This window comes from Artemia franciscana, chromosome 18 (genome assembly GCF_032884065.1).
Source record: "Artemia franciscana chromosome 18, ASM3288406v1, whole genome shotgun sequence".
Classification (NCBI taxonomy): domain Eukaryota; kingdom Metazoa; phylum Arthropoda; class Branchiopoda; order Anostraca; family Artemiidae; genus Artemia; species Artemia franciscana.
Window position 1 is genome coordinate 13,766,859 of NC_088880.1, and position 26,171 is coordinate 13,793,029.

The 26,171-nt window shown below is 34.2% G+C and overlaps 2 long non-coding RNA genes across 2 annotated transcripts in view; one reads left to right on the plus strand and one right to left on the minus strand.

Annotated features, from left to right (window-relative positions):
* Nucleotides 1-9,542: 9,542 nt before the first annotated feature.
* Nucleotides 9,543-26,171, minus strand: part of LOC136038641 (uncharacterized) — a 38,180-nt gene continuing 21,551 nt past the window's right edge. The window contains exons 2-4 of the long non-coding RNA XR_010620261.1: nt 17,830-20,169; nt 12,183-12,325; nt 9,543-10,000 (exon numbers count right to left, since the gene is read on the minus strand). This is a non-coding gene — a long non-coding RNA (uncharacterized LOC136038641). The remainder of the gene's footprint in view (nt 10,001-12,182; nt 12,326-17,829; nt 20,170-26,171) is intronic.
* On the plus strand, nt 12,807-15,745 carry LOC136038642 (uncharacterized). Its single transcript, XR_010620262.1, has 2 exons — nt 12,807-13,057; nt 15,494-15,745. It is a non-coding gene; the product is annotated as an uncharacterized LOC136038642 (long non-coding RNA).

Consider the following 26,171-nt stretch of genomic DNA (forward strand, 5'->3'; position numbering starts at 1 on the left):
ACTGGTGAATGCTTGAAATTCCTTTTCCTCTGCATCGATTCAATTAGCTTTGTGAGTCAGTTTTTTCAGTTTTATGCAAGCTATGATGGTAAAAGTTAAAGCTAGGGTAAGTTAGATTATGTTAGTTTAGATTAGGTGAGTAAGTTAGATTAGGATAGGTTGAATTTGGTTCTAAATATCAGAAATGGGTTTAAAACCTAACTTAAGCAAGCATAAACCAGCCTAACCTCGTCTAACCAAACCTAATGTAATCTAACCTAATCTATAACCATCAAACATTGCATTAAATTGAAAAAAATTGACTGGCAACACTGACTAAACCCCACGAGAAAAAAAGGTATTTCGGACATTTACCGGTGCATGTCAACATTAACTATTCACGGTAACCGCTACAGCTTAAAACGGCTGTTGCACTTTAAAATGACCAAAATGAAAGGTGCATCTTTATATTTTTGAACTATTGGATCTTACTTTATTGCTCAAATACATTGTCCATAAATGTGCTTTTGCGCTTTGGAGCTGAATATTTGAGAGCCATCCCTCGCTTCTCTCTCTAGCTGTCTAGTAACCCTAGCCTGTTGCTTGCCCTCAGAGATACCACAATTAAACAGGGAGCTCAAACAGCACCGCCCAAATAAATAACTGTTTGAGTATGAAACTTGAAAGGGACAACCTTCATATAAAACTAATTCTCTATAAAAATAATTCTGTCAATTTTTATCTGTTTCAGAAGTTTATAGTTTAATTTGTTTCACCACTTTATGTGGAAGACCTGATTCTAGAAAGATGGTTATGTAGCCAATCAATAGGAAGTTGTAAGTTAGAGTGCCTTATTTAAGGGTCAAAATTGACTAAGGACGGCAAGCCCCCTCTCATACTTATATTCACCACCAGGCACCTCCGTGACCTTCCATAGTGTAGGGGCAGAAATATTGAGACAGCAATTTTATTCAGATCAATTGAGGTGTTGAATGAAAATTTTTTTGTGGTCTAGGTGAAACCCACCCCCAACCCTAGAGGCAATGGCACTAAACTATTCGAGGTGCTCATCGCTAAGAGAGGTGGAGTCTTAGAAAAACCAGAAACCTTCGATTTTATTTGCCCGATGAAATTGGAATTCTTATAAATTATTCCCTAGACAGAGATGTGAGAGTATGTCGTATGGATAAACGCACTGTATGCATGAAGGTAAAAAAACATAAAAAGAGCCTTGAATTTTAAAAATACATTTTCTGGAATATCTAGAGAATCAAAAATAGGAGTTTGAGTTGAAAATCTCAGGGAGTATGGGGGAGGGGGCTAAGAGGGAGTGGGATTAAAAATCTTTGCCTCTAATTTGCCTAATTTTTTTTTATGTTATATGCCTCCATGGGACATTATAAGCCCGAGCCAGGTCGTAAAAATAATATATCTGAAATATATCTGATATAAATTGGGAAATCAATTTGAAAGTTTCAGGGAGTGCTGGGAAAGGAGAGAGCAGACTCCTAATTTTAAATTGGAATAAGGGGACAGAGCTAGAAGGCTGAAAAAACAAGTCACTGATCCATCTAAAAGTTTTGACCATACAGGCCCCTGTAAAACTACAATCTACTCATGGTAGATACCATATCTGCATTATCTTAGTAACAGCTTGGGGATTGAGTTGAAACTTACACGTGGTGTTGGGGGGGGGGGGTCAAGTTAAACTCGGGGTTTTGGTAGATCAAGGAGGCCCCTTCTAACTGTGCTCTTATTTAGACTTAAGTTTACTTGCGCAGATAGTATTGTTTATACACAGATATAGCTCAGCCCTGGAAATATCTTAGGAATGGTTATACTTCATTTGAAAAGTCGATGTTCTTGCTATGAAAAAAAAGCCATGAAACTGAACTGGCTATAAAATTTATTTTTAATAGATTTAAATCTATTAACTTTGCCTGTCGTTGACTTCATTGAAGTGACAGCCTGTCGCTAGCCAGGATCAAAGAGGAGGGTTGGGCAATAGGTATGCTACCTATCCCTGTAAAAAGGATGCAGCATCGGAAATGTCAATAACAGCCTCGGATGAATCAACTTCTTCTCTGATAATGAGCCCATTATGCTCCCGGACATGATTCTTGACTGGTAAACTTTTAGGTTCCTTTGCTCAAGCACGTTTCTTTAATGTTTATAGTCTTTCTTTGTGCACATTGGTTTCTTTGTGCATTTACTTTGTACAAATCACCCGAAACCGCTGTTATGGTGGAAATGTCACCATCCCACTCTTTTTGAAGTATTCTATTAACTGCCTCTCAAATGATTCTCAGTGTTTCAGATTCATTTTTTGGTTGCATTGCTGGCTGAAAGTAAGTCAGAGGTTTAAGAGCATTTTGGAATATTTTTAAGCAGACTCTACATCATCCAATGCTTAACCATCATTGTGTTTTAGCTAGCTCACTCTAGTTTTGTGAAGTCATGTTTAGTTCCCTGCTTTAGCGGGGATGAAGTCGTATTAATGACTGTCTTCGCCAATGCATGATGAAAACTGCATATTTAATTCTACTGGCACAAACATTTTGTAAAATGAATTTTAGAATCATTAGGACTCAAGTCTCCTATAGTTTCAGTTAATTTTTTTAAAACTAGGATTATTAACTACCTGAAAATAATAGCATATTATTTAAAAAAAAAAGTCTTGGAATATAACTACTCTAGAGAAAGTGAACTAGGAATAACAATTTTGTGAACTTATTTTTTTTTTAATTCAAAACTTCGCTTTGAAGGTAACTATTTAAGATAATGTTTATACGGGTTTATTGGCATTCATTTGAAGAAGTTAGCAAATGTATTCTGGAAATCAGTCTGCCAGGCCAACCCTTCCATATTTAAAAGTGAGCTCGGACAAATCAATTCCTTAAGTAGTTTATTCTTGAAACCTATTTTTGAAATATCCCTGAATTGCAGTTTCACGACAAGTTATATTAAAAAAGGTAGAACTTCTGAATCTAATTTTTGTTTTTAGCAAATATTAGTATAAAATATAATATTTCATTCCATTAATAGTGGCAAATAGACCCAACTGTACTTATCTATAACTTTAGAAATTGCTTGTATCTGGCTAGTAACCTAAAGAAAAATAAAAAGTTTAAAAACACAACCAATAAAACATTCCAACTAGGTGGACTATAATTTTGTAGAATTACATTTGTCGTACAAGTTAAGCAAAACATAAAAATTCTGCCTAGTATAATTGTGAATAACTTTGTCATTTTCTTTTTCTTCTCAAAAGTCAATGACAATCTCAATTACAAACTGAAATTTTTAAAGTTCCATTTTATCAAACAAAGCAACAAGCTACTGCTAAGGAATGTTATGCTAAAGCTATTTATTTTAAATGTTCATTTGTTTATAATACGCGATATATTCATTACGCCGTGTTCCAACTTGATTATAACCCCTTCTGGTGTTGAACACCTATATTCTTCCTAACCAAACCAGTGTTGTAAGAGGAGATGAGCTGTGCTTAAAAATGAAATTTAGACTTTCAAAATAGAATATAACTAATTATTAATCATTATTCATTCTAAAAAGCTCTAACCTACAACCATTTGGAGGAGAAAAAAGAGATAAATGTTTACAAAACAAAGGCTGTCAAAAGTCACACAAATATCAGTGCCTTTTGGAGGAGGACAAGGTGGACGAGGTACTTCCCAATACCTAACCGAGGAATATATAAGGTTCTGAATCTACCCATTTGACTTTCATTAACCCAAGCCAACAACTTTCTAAGATAGACGTAGAGTTTAGAATTATATACTTATTTTTAACAAAAGAACCGTTGCAGGAAGAGAGGAATATCTCCTTTTAAAGGGAACATTCCTTATTCTATTCAAGTATGAATATTAGATTGACTAAATAAAATATAGCCAGCCATAATTCAGTATTCACTAGATCTGTGGATTATCGGCAGGGGTTCTGGTTGCAAATTTTTATTTTAATTAATGAAATTTTCGCTTTTTTTCTCGCTTCACTAGTCTGGGGTAATACCATTTTATTGACTATCTGGGAATTTTTGTTGGTAAAACTACCTGAGCTTGTGAAAAAGCCTGGACAGTCAAATACAAGACACAAGCACAGACAGTTGAATTTTTTGTAAGCCTAACTGTCTTAGCTTCTAATTGGGGTTCACTTGCATAACATTCGAGGCAGAGAGGGGGCCCTTGTAGGCTTTGGACGCTTATTTCCCTTTGCAATTTCACTCAACTTGTTGTTCAACTAACATTAAGTTAACTTTTTAAGTCTAACAAATGTCTAAGTTTATAAATTGAATCAATTGCCTTGCCTGACCCTTATTGCAGAATGGCCCATTTCGAATTTAGATGCTTGTCTGTCTCTGATTCTAGGCAAATTAACGGTCTCATATTTCAATTCTAAATTCTTGGTTCAACCTGCCTAGGATCATAAGGTAAGCATCCCTTGTTTACCTCTCATTCCAGGCAATCTAATGGTCCATTGTCAATTTTAAATTCTTGGTCAACCTGCCTGAGACTCTAGGCAGGCTTGACTTGTCAAAAAATAACAAACCGTGTATAGGTCCAATAAGAGAGGCACCCGCATACTTCCGCCGTTTACCCAAGCCAAATTAACCAAACACTTGGAAAACCATAGGTTCTATCACTATCTTAGCTCTATGTCTATCTATTTAGTTTCTGGTGCCCTAGCAATGACGCATGGACGGATAATAGATAGATAGAAATATCTATCTATCAACAAATGAACTAGCCTCCTTTTGATACAATCCTAATAAGGGGGAATTAATGCCAGGTTTGTTTCTCACTCTATTGGACTATCTGTCTAGGCGTTTTCTACAATGAGCCATGATTTGATGCCCACAACTATTCCATTTTAGTTCATAGCTCAACAGCAATTTGGAGTGAAATAACGACATAAATGTTACCAGATCACTCTACACCAATTTACCGATACTACGGGTATTTACCGATAAACCGATAAAATCGCTATTTACCGATGAAACCGATTTTGTTGCACATAATAACAGTTTAGATAGTATGCAGGGATATATTTCCTGCCGGAGGCTCAATTTTTATTACTTTTTATTATTTTAGTGTATGGTCTCCATGGAGCCCTTGGAAAATTGAATGACAATTCGTGGTCCCCATTCATTTCCAAATGAAGCCTCTATCCTTCTTAATCTCTAGACGAGAAAAAGCTGAGTAACAATATTGTTTCTCTCTTTTCCTAAAAAAAGAAAAACTAATTTGTACGGCTTTCTGATCAGCGTAGCAGCTTTTAATAGATGCCTTCAATTTATTCCAAGTGTTTTTCAAATTTCCATTAAATTACTTGAAATTATACATGTTTTCACTATCTGTCTTCCCATAACTCTCCATTCATTTCTCCCACATATATTGTTTTTCATTAATTTTGACTATATAATTTTTAATGGTGAGGCATCTGGAAAATGAACGAAGAAGTCAAATTTGAAACGTATTTCAATCTATTGAATAAAATCTATTTTCAGTTTCAATCTAATAGTCTTATCAACTTTTTTAGTAAAACTATATGATTACCAAATGAATTTAATTTCGTTAATATATTAAAGTGGCAACAGATTTTACTTATTTTGCCTGCATAGCGACTTGTCGAAAAAAAAGCATAAGATTGCTTCAATAACACATAAAGTCTTATATGACGTATCCTTTAGTCAAAATTTAGAATATATACAGTTCAACACAACTAACCACATCAACTTGACAATAAAACTTAATTTCTAGTTTCAGTGTCTACTTTCGTTTTCAAGATAATTCATGATTTTGGACCCCATTCCCAGAGATGTTCAATCTCGTTTTCTCACTGCAGTACTAAGGGGGAAAAGGGACATTTAAGATAATTTCTGCTATGTACTAAAAGCCTAAACTAGCTTTTTCTGTAAAGCAAAGCGATCAGAAAGGTAAATTGTCCCAAACCAATTTTTAGGTTGTTCTTGATATTCCACATTAAAATTGATAGTTTTAATTTAAAGCTTTTTATGTAGATTGGGCCAGTATGGCTTCCATTTAACATTACCAAAGTAAAAAGATGGTCCAAATGTACTTTTCCGAATACTAAACTATAACACATAGCCAGAAATTCAATACGGGTACTTATTAAAGTATTAAGTGCATTGAAAATGATATCTGCAAGTTTGAATGGATTAAGTGGGAACTTAAATACTATTATGTATCTTGAAAAATTAGGAAAAATTCAGTATTTACTGTTGAATAGAAAAGACTTCCAAATACAGTTATTCAGTGGTCGGTGGTAGCAGGTACCAAACTGACAAAAAAGTCGGAAGGAAAATCAGTAAAAAAGCTAAAATATATGGTCCCGAGCATGTTAAAAAGATGGAACTATCCAACAGTTCGTAGCATTGAGCTGTAAGTAAGGAGCGACGTGGCTCAACTGAAAACTGAATTTTGATACCAATAGACATATCAGAAGAATCGGCTTATTATATTGATCCTAAATATATAAGATTCCTTAAGTTTAGTGTTACCCATCAAAGGCTACGACATGGAAAAAATTTGTCTGATTCTCGACTAAGAGGAGAAAATCCCCTTAAAAGTCAAAGATTTTTAATGAAAATCACACCATCAGATTCAGTGTGCCAGATAACCCTGATGTAGAGGTTTCAAGCTCATATCGGCAAAAATTTGAAATTTTGTATTTCTTGCCAGAAGAAAAAATCACGGATGCGTGATTTTTCTTTTTTTTTCTGGGGGTAATCGTATTGACCCAGCGGTCCTAAAATATCTATAGAGGCCTCATTCAATCGGAAATTAAATTTTCTATTGCCATTTTTCAGTAATCGAAAAGATTGGGGGGCAACTAGACCCCCTCCCCCACCCATTTTCCCAAAATTGTATGATAAAATTTTTGAGATAGCCATTTTGTTCAACATAGTTGAAGACCCGATGACTATGCCTTTGGAGATGACCCTACAGCCCCTGGGGTAAGGTCTTAAATTATAAAACTTGACCATTGTTTACGAATAGTATTTATTATTGGGAAGCATGCATACATTTATTGGATGGGGGGGGGACTGGCAAATTTGCTGCTGAGAATATATTCCAAGGGGAAAATTGTCAATGACGAGGGAAGTTTCCAGGAGGTGAAATTTAAACGGGAAATTTTACAATTGGGGTATATACCAGAATTCCCATACGAAATTAATTTCATACGTGCTACTTTCTCTTTGCCGATTCAGTTTACACGATGAGGTGTTAAGCGTAATTTTTTGCAATAAATTTTTCACTGGGTTGAATTGTCTAAACTCTAAAGGAATATTTCTGTGGGAAGGGGTATTTTTTTTCAATGACGTGGAGCCAGATTTTCTGGCATTAAAAAAAAACAATCTAAAATTAAATAATGAAAAAAAGGTTTTTTCTACTGAAAGTAAGGAGAAACATTAAAACTTAAACCGAGCAGAATTTGTTATGCAAATGAGGGGTCTGCCCCTCCTCAACAGCTCGCTCTTTACATTAAAGTCGGAATTTTATCCCAATTCCTTAAGAATGACTTCTGAAGTACAAGGTTAGAACAACAAGAAGCTTTCTTAAAAGTACTAGTACTTCAGCGTGGAGAGGAAGGTGCTGAAGAGGGGGCAACGCCCATCATGTACATAATAATTTATGTTCGCATCAAGTTTTAATGTTGCTCCTTACTTTCAGCTGAAAAAACTTGTTTTTTTTTATTTAGTCCTTTAAAGGTCTTTGGAAGTCAACTTGTTTTTGTTTGAATTTTACGGACGAAAAGTGTTATGAAATTTAGAATTTTTAAAAAATCATCAATGAAAAAAGAAAAAACAACAGAAAAGCCTTGAAAATTAACAAATTTCATGAATAGGCCTAAGGTGAGTCCAGGGAATTAACAATCGTTTTTTTTTAATATTCTTGGGGCTTTGATATCTCAAGTACTAAAATCTGTTCTTGCGTCTCAAACACTCGAAAGAGGGCCGCTCTTTGAAGTTATGTAAAGGTCATATCACTTTTCTCGACAATTATCCATGTAAAGGAACTTTGTTTGACCAAATTCCAGAGTTTTTCAGGTAGAAGTTATGTAAAAGTCATAAAACTTATTCCAGTTTTCTGTGTAAAGCCGAAAAAAACACCGTGGAAGTGGGGACGAGGAGCCTAGACATACCGCTTAAAATATCGTAATTTTACTGTTTTGCAATAATTGTCACATACCCATAAAACTGGCCAATAAAACATAAAAACTCAAACTTTGTGTTGAGTTTTATGATCTGTTTTGATCTGTTCTATTAAACGGGATATAACATACCTTACCTAACAAGTAAATATCCTCGTTTTTCTGATACTGTAAAAGCTACTAAATCAAATGAATAAGAAGGTCATCCATCTCCTCAAAAATTCTTTTGAAGAGAAGCTTCTTTGATGTTTTCTTACGATTCTTACGATATTTTCCACGAGTGTCCGTGTCCGTTGATCAGAACAAAAAGCGATGCAAAAACAAAAATTCTGATTTGATTCCATTTCTTACGCGAGAAACACGGATTTCCCTTCCCCACTTTTTTGCTTAGATATTGTACTGGAACTTTTCAAAGATTAGGAAAGTAATCTTCAAATGCAGTAATAATGGGAACGATAGGGATTGGGGGAACCATATACAATAAGTGCAAGAAATTTAATAAGATAAAGGAATAGCATAATTTTTTTTCATGGAAATGGTGTTTAAATATTGATAAAATAGAACATTTTAAACAATACGACTTGCTTTTAAAATTTAATTACTTTTGTGTCGTATTGTTTTAATTAGTGAAATGGAACTTAGCTGCACAGCTGTAGCACCAAAGGGAACTTCCAAAGCTGCCAAATTGCTCAAATAATATTTTCTTTGAGTCGACCTTTAGCGTTTTCCTAGCAGGTGCGATGGAAAATTTCCAGAGGCTGCCCTTTATAGAACTTTAAAAACAAAATTCTGCTCCGTTTAATAATAAAAAAACAAAACAATTAACATTTTCTAAATATGCAAGCTTGGTTAAAACTGAATATCTCTTTCTTCGGCACAAAATGAGAGAAATTTAATGGTCTTTCTAAGATTCCTAGGGAATTAGGTGTCCGTGCTTAGTATTCTGTCGTTTATTTGGATCTGTTATCCAAGCTCTTCAAGCTAAGCAGTTTTTCCCCTTGGTTTACTGTCTTACGAGTTGGCCTATTTTTTTCGAGGTTCCTGGTCTCGTCTGGCCTCCATCTGGCCACAAAGAAATGTGGTGTTTCTTGAGGTCCCATCTTTCTCTTTGTTTTGTTTTCCTATGTATTGGTCCAGTACTTCTTCGAAGTTCTTGGTATCATTTAGTTTCATTTGCCCCCCCCCCCAACAGACAAATCTGATATCAAAATTTAAAATTAAGGGTAGGATTAGGTATTAGAACTCTCCAGGGGAAATTAGAGATAAATAGCTTAAGAAATAAAATAAAATGTAATTTCATATTACGTTAAAATGAGGGATTGGGGAAAATTTCATCTGAAACTTTAGATTGGAAAAATTTCCTTAAAATTTCCTTAAGGTGAAATTTTCACCTGAGAGATTGAGGGAGTGGAAAAAATTAGCTAAATACCTGAAATGGTACCTGAAAGACATTTCTCTAGGATGTATTGAGATTATTACATGCTTCATATTTACTCACCGCTTTCAATCTAAGTACAAAAATTATGAAACGAACAAGAAGGAAATTGCAAAAATCCAGCCGGAATGTGAAATACCTTGTATAGAAAATAGCTTGGAAAGTGTGACGTATACTTTAATAGCGTCCCACTTTAATAGATTAATAACTTTATTAAATAACGTACATTAATTAATAAGCTTGGGTTCTTCTTATCATGATTATGATACGTGAAATTCAAATAATCTTCTTCATGAGTTTCGGAATACTTCACGGTCGGCTCATGTCATCAGATACATTGGACCGTCCGTCTGGAATCCATTCCCATAGCAAGTTTTTCCAGGGGACAAACGCCTAAAAGTATTGATGGTTGGGTGACAGGTTATCTTAGGGTCTTTTTTCGTGGGAATAAGTTTTTTTTAAAATACTTTTAGGAAAAAACTCTCAAATAAAAAGAACAATTGAATTGTATAAAAAATGAAACAAAACACAGTCAATTTTCAAACGACAGAGATTCCTAGCAAAGGGATCAATTTATTTCGTCAATAATACATTTAATTATTATGTTTTTATTCTTAAAACTAAAACAAACTCAAACCAAAATTACAGAAAGATTTATTGCTTTGGTAGATTATAACAGATATAGACTTGTCTTAATGCAATTTTCTGCCCCTTAGAATAGTTTACAGATGGATTAGAGATACTCAAAAATCTTCTTGCCTGCATAGATGCCACGTTTTAATTTTATAACGGCAACGTAAAAAGTTCCTCTTTCATAACAGGATAATTATCCCCCTGGAACTTAAAACCCTTATATATTCAGACATTAAAAATAAAATAAAATAGAATAGCGAAAGAAAAACAAAGAAAGATTAGAAAAGAAAGAAAAAATTGGAAAAAAGAAAAATTAGAAAAAAGAAAGAAGAAGATTAGAAAAGATTAGAAAAGAAAGAAACGAAGAAAGAAAGAAAGATTAAACTTAACTATCTAGCTGTTAAATTGACCATCTTTCTTTTTTTGTCCTATTCAACTAAATAAATGAACAGGTTCAAAAAAATTTTCGTCATAAAAAAAATCTTATCAAATAGTTTGTGATAAAAAACTTGGAGTGAAAAGTGTCTTGGACCAATATTCACCAAAACTAAAAGAAAATTCTCATGACAGTTACTACACAGGCAGCATTGACTTTTTATGTTGATTCCAAATATATAACATTCTTTCAGTTTTTGTTACCCAGCTAAAACCGAAAACTTAAGAAAATTTGCCTTATTTAAAAAAAAGGGAAACACCACCAAAAATGCAAGCGATCTTACTGAAAATACCTTTATTATATACATCATATCAGAGAACCCTTCCGCAGATGGTTTAAGCTCCAATCTTCAAAATGTGGAATGTCGCTTTTTTTCAGAAGAAAAATCGTCGATGCATGTTTATTTGTTTTGTTTTTTTGCCGGGTGTGATTGTATCAAACCGTAGGTTCAAGATAATCGGGAGGGGGTCATCCAAACCTAAATTTATATCTATTTTTTAAGTGACCATACAGATTGGGCCAGGGGAAAGTCTTGTTTTCTTCCATTTTAGTGCACCAAACTATTACTTTACCCCAGAGAGGACGAATTTGCAATCAATTAAATTCTGAAAAGCTAATTAATTTAAAAGTGTTAATAAATATATTCTAGGCTCTCCAGTTGTAAAAGATGTAATGCCATACGGTGGCAGTACTGGATTCAACTAAGTTGATTCACTTTATTTATAATAAAATTAGGCTGCATAGGGGCTACATAGGGGATATGCAGTAATTTTGAAGCCATGATTTTCGACTATGTAAGGCTTATTAAACTCAAATTTAAAAATAGGTTCTCTGATGAAACTAAGAAAACTATAAATTTATTCTTCTTTCCTCTATTTATTGAAATTTCTTCTATTGCATTTAAACACCATTATATAAAACCTTTGTAGCTGAGGAACGAAATTCTTGTAAAGAATATAAACACAAAGAAAATATTTCCCGTCTACGACATTCGCTAATTCAAATTTTTCCGTTAAATATCCCGTCTTTGGCTTTGGCCTTACTAAAATTGAGGAAGTGCCTTTAACGCCTATTAAAGTTTAAATTTCACTTACTCTTTCCCGGGTTAAACATCATTTGCCAATACTTGCCCTTATAGTCCCGTATCATTACGGCATTTTTTCTATGTGTGGGCCTCGTCAAGGTGTTTTAGGGAGCAACGCGGTTATTTCTTAACTCAAATATTTCCATGCATTTTTAAAATATATGTCTTTTTTATATGAACTAATTTGCTTAAATGATCAAACAAGATATATTATTTTTTTCATGGAAAACAAATATTTTATTTCTTTTTAAGAAAAAGAAATAAAATACTAACTAGTTAGTAACGGAAGTCATGGCCAATTGTAGAAAAAAGCCAAGACAGATTGTCCAGGTTAATTTTACCCCTTTGATGGCCGTTGTTACTGTCTCCCATTTATGCTCCATGCAAACGTGTCTTTTTACAATGACAAACTAGAGTCGTACCGGTTGGAGGTTCTCGCTGGGGAACAATCGCAGGTTGACTACAAGTTGACTTGGATGAAAATTTTCCTCTCATGCATATCACTCCACAATGCTGAACTAGAGTCCACCCTCTCATGCTAATTCACGGTGGGTTGGGTTCAAACCTGTTGAGGGTTTAACGTGTTAATTCACGGCGAGTGAGACAATATATTGTAAAATTTGACAATTAATATAAATGGAAATAAGAGTCCAATTCAAAGCCTACAACTAGCCTCCTACAATTTGCCTCGACTCTTATGCAAGTGAACTTGCATTTATACACCAAGAGATTTGGGCGAGAAACAAAAAATTCAACTGTCTGTAATTGACTACAAAAAGTGCAGTGAACATGGGCTAGATGGGAACCCCATATGAGAATGAGTATATTGTTGGTATGTGTGAAGCGGATGGTTACTACCACTTGAGCAATGGTCTAACCATTGATGGCTTTAAGGATTCGTGCTTTAAGCGGCAAACGTAGGCTCAATGAAATACCAGATGAAAGAGGAATATAGTGTTGGTATGGGCTTAGAGCAATGGACTACCGCTAGAGCAACGGGTCTAACTAGTTAGACCCGTTGCTGGGAGGAAGTTAGTAACTAACTTCCTCCCAGTAAGAGGGCTAGAACAGGAGTTGACCTAAGCGTGCATAGTGCCCAATGTACAGTCCAATTGCAGGGCAAAAATGTTACCGCTTCGGCTAACAAACCCCATGGCAGTGAAGTTGCAGGGGCTTCAGGACTAGTGTCACCCGCGCAAGACTAAGATGAAGCTGCCATCTTTTTGGGGTTCCCCAGTCCCATGGCAATACATTTTCCGGCCCTTCTATGTCCAACATGCAAGATGGCAATCCTAACGTAAGTAAAACTCTTTGATATTTCTAAAAAGTACGCTTATTGGCGGTAAAAACTTATCGTTTTTCAACCTAATGTATATTTTTTTAGCCTAATAAAGCGTCCCTGTTGATAGTTTTTTAAGGAGCCCCTTGTTCCTAAAGGGAGTTGACTTTTCACCATGCTTCAACGTTGAAAACTTAATGCATTTGGGTATGGTAGATCCATTCTTTAAGCGATTAGTAATGTTTTGAAAATAAGGTATTTTTTAACATTCTGCATTCTAGTGCTGAAAATTTAGCATTTTAATCTTAAAAGGTACGGGATTTGAGTATCCTGACCCTTAGATTAATATTCTTTTCAGCTTAATAATATATTCCTGTTATATTCCATAACTGTTATATTCCATAACAGTTTCCTTTAGTCTCCCAAATTGTCGACGACGAATAAAAATTATACCACAATAATAATCGAAATGAATGTAAGAAACAAATGAAAATAAACTAAATATTTAATATATCATGATATTTGTTCCTTAAAATCTTAGTAATTTGAGGCTTTATTTCACTATTAATTTTTTTAATTTTCAGTGTTATAAGTACATAAAAAATTTATAACAAATTTGTTTTCACTAAGGTGCAAATGACACAGTAGGATTTGGAATTTTTACGATTAGGTGAGGAGGACAGGGCGGTAGCCAAACTTTTGTTTGTACTTTGTTGCAGTTTTGTTTGTTTAAAGTTTGACTTGAATGTTAAATTTAATTTTTACTCATTTTAGGAATTATTTATTCATCTACATCAGTTTCTGTATCTTTGATACTGTCATTCAATTGAACTTTTGTTCGTTTTGGGTTTCATTTATTCTTTAAAAGTAGGCTACTTTTGTTGTTTTGAGTTTGAATTATCATAGGACTTTATTTCTTTTGGTCTTCTAATTTATTTTAACACCCGCCTCAATGTTTTCCTGAAAGTTTCAATTAAATACCATGAGCTATTACTGAAATATTGAAGATACGCTCTTTTCGCAACCGGGATATTTAGGTGAGAGTAACTTTGAATACGACGAACGCATTAACATAAAACAGCCTTATCCATTCTGGATTTCAGAATTCTAGTATTGCCTATTCTAGTATCCATTCTAGTATTGCCATAGGAAAGGTTTGACAACAGAAAGCTTAGTGAATGCAGGGGGGGGGGGCAGGGATCATGTAAAGAAGTTTCAATTTATTACAAAATTGATAAAACCGGTCGGTTAAAATAATACAATGTCAGCTCAATTTAACTTGTGACAGAATGAATTAATTTACTTAAAAGATCTGCTGACGCCTTAGATAGAAGTGACATACGTAAAATCAAGACACCTGAATACATATTGTGGGAAATTCAAGATAAATGTAAAGGGTTGGAGAGACAGGGATCAAAAATTATCTATGCGCAGAGCAATTATTTTGTTTTAAATAATTTTAAGATTCATATTTAGATTACCTAGGGTTATTAAGTGGTAGGTTATTGTAAGTCTTAGCAAATGAAAGGACTTCTGACGAAACTTCTCAAACCGAATAGGTGTTTTGCAAGATTATGTAAGGCAACCGCTTGTATTAAACTTAAGAGGTCAGGAACTGTACACTGACTATCTCTTAACAAGTAGGATCCTATGAAAAATAATCTTTGTCCTTCAACAGTCGAAAATACAAATATGATTAAATATAAACATATCTGAGAGAAAATTTTCTTCTAGAAGTCCTTTCAGTGAATTTATGCAAGGATGAGCAATGACTATTTCTATTGTTTTCAACTGCCCGTGACTGAAAAGCCTTAGCTTTTAGAAAGATTGGAAAACAGCCTCGAGTCTACTATGACTTGAAATTTTTGAGAAATGAAACAAAAGATAGATTTATATAATTATTAAACTTAAATCGGGGAATATGTAGGCATAAGGTTGAGTGAAAATAAAGGAAATGTGTAGGGTGACAGAGGTTCTCACTAAATTAGGACCTTCGTTACTACGGTCGGTGATCTGTTTATATCAAAATTTGGTCTAGCAGTTTGCTAATTTAGGAACCCAAATGAGACCTAAGTTGCGTTTGTGGCTTGCTAATTCTGGAAGCATAGAAAAATACAAACTGAAAACAGACGGTGTCTCCCTTAATGCAGAGCAGAAGACGAGTCATTGTAAATTTGAAGACCCAAATTTGCATTTTTTTTTGTAAGCTAGGATCAAATCAAATAATTATCTGGTTTTCTGTCCATACGTTTAAGTCTTAAGGGTCCCATACAAATAGATTGTAGCTCTTCTTTGACTTGATACTTTGTATGTATTATCTCTGCCGAATATGGAGCTTTTTATTTCAAGTAGTAAGAAGATAATAACAAACTAAAGATTGATTTTGCACATAAACCTTGATCCACCTTCCTTCCATTCGTTTCTTTTTTCAAACCATACTGACTTTTGTTTCAGCTCTTGGACAGAGACATGGAGTTTGTCTTTGCTCATATGAGGACACTCACTAAGGACAACTGGCAGAGGTTCGTTTCAAAATATCTGCGTATTTTCACTTCAATTTCTTCAACAGGCTGACACTACGACCCTCGTTTTTCTCGACTATTTGATTTTCATCTAATATTTTTCTTCTTTGTTGCATACGTCATGTATAGCCAATGTGGTCTTAGAATGTATTCATGTAAATATATACATGTTTCTGTAATGTAAGCGCAAAATGTCTCCATTCAAATTATCGTGTTTGTCTTTGTGAGCAGCGATACTATTAAATAATCGTGCAGCTGGGGCCTGTATTTGACACTTGGTACTGTTGTGTCATCTATATTTCTTTATTGATTTCCCATAACTAGTGATCCGTTCCCTCGATTTTAGGACCTGTAAATCTCTTAGGTACTTAAATTAGAAACGCGCTGTATCGACTTTAGATAAAAAATACTGTTCAGTGTGAATCTGACACAGTAAACTCTTCGTGAACTTTTAGGTTTTTTCATGAAGATTTGACGCGGTAGCTGTAGCCTTGTAAAGAACGAGCTACGGCCCATGGTAACCCAAAGTTTTAAACCACGCTTTAAAAGCAACTGGCTAGTGAGAATAAATTTTCGTTTGTGACTGATTTAGAAATGGTAATTATTATCTTGATTAGTCTTAATTGTATAGAATTTTGGAGAACAAATGTAAAAGAAATTGGAAAAACAGCCTGAAAATCCTCAGCAAGAGGTTGGATCAAAACAACAAGTATGCCACTGGAATCACCATGGACAAAAACATTATACAACAAACTTATAGTCCCCTGGCTTGAACAACAAGGAAAATAATTTTTTGCATGGGTAGCACTGAATCTTTTTCATTTTCTTCAGTTGGAACATCATAGACAGTTGATTAAGAGCACATTTAAAAAAATCTTTACATCTAGTGGTTTCTATGATTAACAAAATAATACGTTACAACGAAATCCATTTTTGACAAAAAAGAAAAGTTCATATAAAAGATGATGAATACAATATACAAGACATTTGTCTTGAATTTCACACAATGTGTATTCGGGTATCTTGATGTTAAGTGTAATTTATATCTAAGGCGTGACCAGATCTTTGAAGTAAATTAATTCATTTTGAAATGAATTCATTCTGTCACAAGTGGAATTGAGGTGAAATATTATAATTTTAACTAATAGTTTTATCCCTTTTCTGATAAATTAAAAGTTCTTGACAAGATCCTTACCCTTCCCCCTGCATTCACTAACCTAAGCGGAACATCTAAGAGGGATAGCTGGAACATCTTGAGAATGTACTGAACCGTAATAAAGTTCAGCATAATTTTAAATTCTATTGTACTACTACTAAGATCAAACGTATTAATATGAAAGTTTCAGGAATCGTTGAGGGGAAGTATTGAAATAGATTAAAACACATTACGTGCATAAAGGTTGTAAAAAGTTATAATCAACAACGAACCCTTGCCTCTACTAACTTTTAATACTGTACTTCCTTTTTTTTATATCTGATTCTAGTTTTAGGTGTTATGGACTATTTCGTTTTTTACTATGGGGTGTGATCGTCTCTTACTAGGTTGCTAGCTACCGCTGCAACCTGGAAAGTATAAACAAAACTTCTATTAATGAGTACTACATTATATCCTCTTTACCAACATCATATAAAACTAGCTATATCGATCCTTTATGTAAGGATAAGCATGCTGCTTATCGTATCGTGATTGAGACAATCCCCAATCTCTTGTGGACTATTCCAACCCCAATATTTGTAATCTAATGGGCTGTCAGGGTCGGTCCTGACACTACTAGTGTAACTCCTCTGGCGCTACTGTGCCTCTATAGATTCTAACATGCCACGGATTCTACAAGTTCTTTCCGTACTGGTATATAACCACGTTGGGTACGCATGTAGTAACTGTGGGGTGGAGTGAGTGCCACACTATTTGACCCAAGGTGCCACGACCTGTGTCACCCCTAATCAATATGTTCTTGGTGGGGAAGGGGCTTTCAGTGGATACTATATTGAAGATAACTCATACAACTATCTTCCAATCAAACACTTCCTGGTAACGAACGTGGTAACGGTTCACCCCTCCTTAACGCCCCACTCTTTACGCTGAAGTTTTCTATTGTTTTAAAAAGTAGAGTTGTGAGAAAGAGTCAAACTTTAGCGATATGCGGAATAATTTCTGTTCGTTTTAATGTCACTCCTTACTTTCAGTTGAAAAAACATTTATTTTTTTATTTAATCCCTACCGAGGTTCAGGGAAAAAATCTAATATAGTCATAGAAAATAGCTCACTTTTATTTACGAATATAAATTCTAACATTAACTTGCTAAACTCCATGGGATCATGGGAACTAACTCAAAAGCCTATATACAGAAAAGAGGTAAGCAAGAATCTTTTCACCATCGCGTCGCGCGGTGGGCTAATAAAATGCAACGGAACTCAAAATTGAACTTGCTTTATAAATTACATTTCAATGGCGAGATTTAGTTGATAACAATTTAACTTCAATACAAACCAAGTTCTTTCCTCTTGTGAAATTATTATATTGAAAACTGGCTAACCTCTACGCGAGTTTAACTTATAAGTAAAACTATATTGTAGGTAAATCTATGTGTAAGAGAAAAGAGACATTTATCTGATTAAAACGGGAGACAGGTTCCAACAACTTTCATAAGACACATACGATCTGTTGATCTTGAATAAACAATAAATTCAAAAACTTAACCTCAACACATTACCTAATTAATAAAATCGCTATGCTAATATAGCACCTTTGATCCAGGGTAACTGCTAATTTAAATGTTCCTATTCTTTAATTGTTGTAGCAATTGCTTTTATGAGCAAAAATGTGGATTTTCTATTGTTAAGAGTATACACGCATGATCGAACCTTACTATTCATATCAAGTTTCTTTTTTTATGCAACTGAAATTGTCTTCGAGAAAGAAGCCGTATTTAAAATGCAAAGAAATTGCAAAGGCATTGAAGTCAGGATATGCTTCCCACGTGTCTGGTACAAGGACAGTGGTTGGAACTGAACAAATCCTTAATACTTGTGTCATCTGTGATTTTTTAAGTTTTAATTTTTAAATACGGCTTCCGCTACTCCCGGAAAACATGAAACTGCAAATTGGGCTCTTTAAACTGAAAATCGAAACCCTTATGGTTTTTTATTCTTATAGGTATGAGCGACAGTGTAAGTTTCTTGTTAACCAATTCAAACAATTGGGTTTTATTTTCACTGTCCTTGGCTCTCTAAGAATAGTCAGTATTCCAATTATACTTTTGGGTATTTCCCTTCCTACGAAAGTTATGTCGTGTAAAATAATGCCTTGGTGAATTAGTGCAGTTATTTTGATCATCAGTCAAATGCAGTCAGATTAAATCAGCTTTTCCAGCTCGACAGAAGTAATACGCCAATTCCATAAACAAATTGAAAATGAGAAGAGAGAAAATATATTCAGAAGGGACTGACATAAACTGGGATCGGGATCTTGGATTCAATCTGGTATCATTTTGGACCATACTTAGTTTTTTGTTTATGATAGTAGGATTAGAAACGAGAAAAAACAGAGGAAGAATGTGACATTTTTACATGTTTTAGTACGTCCCGAGAATAGGATCTTATAGAAAAAAGAATGTGAAATTTTCTCGTTTTAATATTCCTTGCCAATGATTCTTTTTTCTAACAAAAGACTTTGTTAGTTGAAGAAAAAAAACGAATAATAGCAACTATTAGTGTGTGTGTAAAACAATGACATTAGAGGCGTTTTGTATTATCTGGTTTGTTAATTGTAAACGAATGCTGGGAGTATTTTGGCTAATACGTAAATTCAAACATTAAATGTTGCAAATTTAGTTGCATATAAATACCATATACATCAGAATATGCTAGGGGAGAGGGGGATAAATGGCTTGTATCAACGTCAAAATTTAAAAGATTACTATACAACGGTCTATATCTATGTAATTTTCATACTAGTCCGTCTTCTTAGAGCCTTTTAAAATTAATTCATCTTCATCCCACCAAGCTCCTCAAAATAAATTACTCATTTCTCATTATATTGTCAAGCGTTCATTGAGAAAATATTTTCCTTTGAAGAGATAACTCTAGAAAATCATCATCTAGAATCAAAAGTTTTTCCAAATTCACTAGTTTCCATGTGATTTTTTGCTTCTCAAATCCAGTCATTTTTAATCCTGACACTTTCACAACATTATAGATTAAGTAATAATCTCACTAGTAGCAAACTTACTTTTTTTTATAGATCGATTCAGATCGTTGTCTTCAGTATATTTCACTGACAAATTTAATCCTTTTTGTAGTCTTTTTCTATGCACAGTTTTTACTTTTGCTGCAAAGCATAACTGTTCTTCCGACTTGAAATTGCTTAGTGATGTTGCATATCGTGCAAACATCTCGTTCATTCTAGGGTTAGCCACCAACTCCTTGTAATTTCCACTGCAGCATTAGGCACTCTAGGTTTCACTTCGCCATTGTTAGTGCCTTTAATGTTCAATAGAGTAAAAGTTTCAATTACTAGAGAATAATATCCTTGCTGTTGACACACTGAACCGTTTTTTAACACTGAAGCAAATCCAGCAACTTTGGCAAGATTGCGTCATCCTCGCCTGTAAATATTGGACCCTAATCAATTTTTTACAACTGGGACTTCCCCACTAGACTGACGAACTCTAACATCCCATATTATGTAAAGTCCACAGAAATCATGATTTGGCGGGGTCTTGTAGGTTTTTGAAAGAGAAACTATTAGGTTACTACCAAACTCTATTGCATAACATCCAAAGTAAATATTCCCCTATGACGTAACAGACACCTACACCTCGAAGAAAACAGTCCCCATAACGTAACATGCACCTACGTCTTGAAGAAGTTTTTAAAAAAGGTGTCAGGATCGGGATTCAAAGGGATAGAGGCCTTGTCGGATGTATTATGCTGTCCCTACTTAAATTTTAGAAAAAATAATTTTATTACTGGCTAGTTGATTCTTCTACGTTTACAAAGCTTAATATTTAAAGCAGATTTTCAAAGTGATAAATTGAGGAAGCAGAGGCAATAATTATTACTAAAGATTACATTTTACTTCAGAATATGCACTTTCTTTCAAAATGAATAAAATCCCAGCGCCCAATGAAATAATTCTTTTTCTTGAAGCGGATATTTGGTTTGCTCCTATTTTGGATATGGTTTGTAAAAATTAGTCCTTTATCTTGGGTTCAAAATAAACAAAAGCGTTCTGCTTACGCACAGGTAAAAATGTACTGTTTGTTTTCTCATAAAAAAACCCTTTTTTATGCGGTATACTACACACGTTATACCGCATCAACCTAGCGACGTCACTTGATCATCCCTGCGTAGAGGAATTTCGCATTTTTTGAAGCGTTTACTGTTTCTGAAGCCGTTTGTTTGTATAGCTCTGAAGGCTTTTAGTCGAGTGTCAATATCAACATTTATCTAGCCTTTCGGGTTAGCCAAAGTATGTAAACGGGTATATGTCAAATAGACTGAATTTCTATTAGTATATTTTTGACATTTTTAAGAAAATACAAAAAATAACTGCCAAGGAAACCGTTTTCTTTTACTATTCTAGGTTTAAAAGATAACTGAATGAAATTTCTTCGTGAGTAAAGACCATAATGTCATAGCACAGATGACAGAATAAATAGAATACAGGTCCTTATCTTTTTTATTATTTTTTTTCTTTGATAATGTACATGCTATGTATTCGTTTCGTTGATGGGTAAGGAAGATATAACAAAATTATGTTGTTGGTCTACAATAGCTATTTCTGCAATCTAGATAAGGCCACATTTAGTTCTTAGGTTTGTTTTGAATACAGTTGTGATAAAATTGTTATAAAGGAAGGACATGTATAGACATAATCTGTGTTAGGAATAGTTCAATCAGGAAAACGGTTAACTGTAAAATAATTAACCGTAAACTTGCCTCCCCAAATATTTATATTTTTATTAATCGATGGTAAAACTTTTTATAGTCTTTGGGAATTAATCCTTGTTTTTGGGATTTTTTCTTCTGAACGTAGAAAATTAAACTTTTTGTCGTAGCTTGCCATGTCAATAATGAAAAGTGTCCTAAAAGGCCCCCAAATTGTACATGAGAGGAGAAATGATGTTCTTAGGTCTAATGGAGAACAACCTTTGCTTGGGGATGTACACAGGAAAAACTTTGTAATTACAATGCCTAGCTGAAAAAAGAGGTATTTTTTGAATATAATAGACGCAATTGTGCGAGACAATCCTGGAGGTAGATAAAGGAAAGGTATTTTTCTTCCTGTCACAGTTTGTATCGCTTGCCTTTCATAAGTAAATATTCTTTGGCAAATATTATGAGTAGGTATCTTCATGACCAGCCTTGTCTTGTCGGTCCATTACCTTAGGTCCACAAGAGAAGTTACTCTGATTAAAAAAAAAAATTAAAAGTTATTAAAAAAACATTTACTTTCGTTTTCTACATCACGATATTTACCCAGTAGTGAATAAAAAGCGTTTTCTAACATTTAAACTGCCCTAATTAATGTCTAAGAAGCCAGCATAAATTTTTCAAGTGATAACATTTCTAATTTCTAAAATTATGTTCCCCTTTCGAACTTCCATTGAAAAAACATCATAAATAGTCTCCAGAACTTTCGCCTAGCTAGAATGCTAACAGGAACATTTCATTTGACGAAGGTTTGTATTAATTTAATGGTTATCCTACTAGGGGTCAATACAAATTATTTTTGATTGACAGAACTACATTTATTTGAGAAAAAAGGCCTAAAAACGAGTTTTCATGCAGTAAAAAACCTGAAAAAAAACTTCAGTAGCTTTAGTTAAAACTACGTCTATGAAATGGAAAATTTTCAAACTTTCCTGTTTTCTTCTGAAAGTTTTTCCTCTTTTTTAAGTGAAGATGTCAATAACTTTATTTTTGATACATTAATTTTATAGGATATAAATAAAATTACAATAGAAAGACGCTGAAGACGCCCTCCCCAATTTGGTGGCATGAACAGTAATCAGGAATAAATAGTAGGTAGAATTGGATATTCGTTAATTACATAATATAGATTTTCTTTTCATTGCCAAAATTTCATTGGCAAATTATAAATATATGCTAATAGTCGCTCTTGCAGTTAGATGTCGGGTCTTATCTTATAACATTTATGAGATAGTAACAAAAATGGTTTTCTAAGATCTTCTAAAAATAATTCTTCTAAGATCAGCAGGTGAATGTGTGTTCAATAACATTTTCATCCTCCATTATCTAGATTAGCATGTTGATATTCTACATGAGAACTGCTCAACAAACGAATTTGGCAATTCTCTCAGGAGTAAAAATGATAGATACAAAATTATGTGCAAAAACGGCTAAACACTGTACGTTTCTTAGCACAATACTTTTCCCTAAAATAAACTGCCAGAGGGGCTGTCCCCTCATCAAGTCTTTATGCTAAAGTTTGACTTTTCGTCATGATTTCATATGGAATCATTATGATAACAATTCTAATGGAATTAGAATTTTCATAAGAATTTTTTTTTTTAGAATTTCACTTATTATTGGAAAGTGTCTCTTCTTACTTACAGTTCGTTACCACGAACAGTTTGACTCAGGTCAAAATAAAAATATATTAACTTCTTCATTTGATAGTTCCATATCGTCAACTGATTTTTCATACGTTCAAATGGATTTCAAAAGCAAGAAATATTCTGCGGTGGAAATATATGTGATTATATAATATAAAAATTTAAAGTAAAATTTACATTTTCAGTTTCTTTGCATATTCAAGTACTAAAGCCAATTTCTTGGAAATCAGAAAACTAAACAAAAATATCCAGTAAATTAGCTAGTCTTACTTAATGAAGACTATTAATATACTAATTATATTATATATTATATTATTATATTATTATATATTATATTATTATATATTATATTATTATATATTGTACTTCCGTATTAAAAATCGTAGTTTTGTATCTGCTGCCTCTGTCACTTCCGGTTATAAGAACACGGGTACATGAGGCAACGCAATATTGTTGCCTATAGTAAAAGGCCATGAAGCTCGAAAGTTTTGTTAGTATTTACTTTTTATATTTTTTCCCAGAGGCACTTGATATGGAAGGGGTAGTCGTACAAAGTTTAGAGTGGGCTGATTCGATTGGAAATCGGAAGATCTAGTGCCTTTTTAAGATTCAAAAGATATCGAAGCGCAACTCGCTCTCACCCACGCCCTTTTCCCCAAATTTAGCTGATAAAAATTATTAGATAGCCATTTTCCTAAAAATAATTCAAAGATCAAAAAATAAAAGCTCCGAGGTCGATAAAATCTCCCAGGGCCCAGTGGCAAATGTTTAAGTTATGCCCTGAGGGCAAATGTAGTTTTTATGGAAAGGATGATAGTGTAAACTTCCGAGGAGGCTCATTCCATCGGAAATTGGAATTTCTAGTACCTTGTATAAGAGTCAAAAGTGATTAGAGGGAAACGAGACCCCCCCCCCCCCCGCAAGGTACTTTTCCCCAAGTTTACCTGATATTTTTTTTTAGATAAGTTGATTCTTCTGGCTCTATTATTAACGAAATTTTATTCGAAAAAATATGGAATGTGACCTCTTGCAAATTTGGTAAAAATAATTCAAAGATTAGATAACAAAAACTTTAGGGTCGATAACCTCTCCTAGGGCCCGGTGACAAGTATTATAAATTATGCCCTGGGTGCAAATATGGTTCTTATGGAAGGATTGATCGTATAAATTTCAAAGGGGGCTCATCCGTTTGAAAATTGGAATATTCGGTTCCTTTTATTAGAGTCGAAAGTGATTAGAGGGCAACTAGCCCCTCCTCAAGGTACTTTTCCTCAAAATGCATCCGATCAAAATTTTGAGATAGCCATTGTGTTCGGAATAGGGGCATATAAGGTTTTTATGTAAGGGTTGGCCGTATAAACTCTCAAGTGGACTCATTTGGTTTGAAATTGAATGTTCCAGTTCCTTTTTTAGAGTAAAAAAAGATTGGAGGGCATCTACCCCCACACATCCTATTTCTTTTTCCCAAATATATTCAATCAAAACTCTGAGAAAGCAATTCCTTTCGAAATCTTTTAACGATCAGATAATGAAAGCTTTGGGGTCAGCATACCCCTTTGGAGCCCGGAGGAAACTTTACTGCCTATGCCCTAGGGGCATATATGGTTATATTTTAAGAGTAAAGAGCTCTTTAGCGCAAAGAGCGAGGTATTGAGGAGGAGACGAGCGCCTTTATATATGTGATAATTTCTATTCGTTTTAAGTTTTAATGCTGCTCCTTACTTCCAGTTGAAAATATTTTTTTGTGTATTTTAATTTTTTTTAATAATGCTATCCTGTGCCCCTTCATGGAAATTCTCTTTCCTCATAAAAAATTCCTCCATAGGAAGATCCTCCCACATAACCCCTTCCCCTCTCCCCCCAACGCGAAAAAGTCCCCCTAAAAAAGTCTGTAAAACTTCCCAATAACCATTACTATAACCATTTGTAACTTGAAGCCCCTCCCCAGGGGGCTGTGGGGGATTAAATCGTCCCCAAAGATATAGTTATAATGTTTTAAGACTATGATGAACAAAAAGGGCTATCTCAAAACTTTGATCTGGTGACTTTGGGAAAAATGAGCATGGGAGGGGGCCTTGGTGCCCTCCTATTTTTGGTCACTTAAGAAGGGCGCTAGAACTTTTAATTTCTGTTGAAATGAGCCCTCTTGCAGCATTATAGGACCACTGGGCCGGTACGATAACACCTGGGAAAAAAAAGTCAAACACAAAAACAAATAAACACGCATCCGTGATCTGTCTTCTGGCAAAAAAAAATATACAATTTCCATATTTTTGTAGATGGGAGCCAGAAACTTCTACAGTAGTGTTCTTTGATACGCTGAATCTGACGGTGTGATTTTCGTTCAGATTCTATAACTTTTAGGAAGTGTTTTCCCCAATGTTCTTAAATAAGGCAAATTTTCTCAGGCTTGTAACTTTTGACTGGTAAAATCAAACCTGATGAGACTTACATATTTAAAATCAGAATAAAAATAAAATTCTTTTGATGTGACTTTTGGTATCAAAATTCCGTCTTTTAAAGCTTCGATTACTATTGAGCCGGGTCGCTCCTTACTACAGTTTGTTACCACGAACTGTTTTAAAATGAAAAAAAAAACTGGGTTATGCAACATACTATCGAATACTTTTGAAACTACAACTCCGCACACAAAAAGTTGTTCTTGGAGGTTATGATGACGTTCCAATATTTCTAGAAATATTATGTGTGCATTTTGAGCCCCTTCACCTAACTGATGCCCCCCCCATCAAATTTTGTTGATAAATATGGGAGTAAAATAGTTTCAAATAATTTAACAGAACAAAGTGTTATAGGTCTAAGTGATGAAAATTGCGAAGGAGCCTTGCCCTTCTTGCGTATACAAACTACTTTATCATCTCCCATCAAAGAAGGGGCATAATGCTGGGCTACTATTCCTTAATATAATAATGTAAGGTGCTCTAGTAGTTTCGTAGTACCATGCAAAAGGCACTCTGGTAACAAACTTTCAGAACCTGGGGCCTTCCCCCATTTTAGCAGTCTAATTT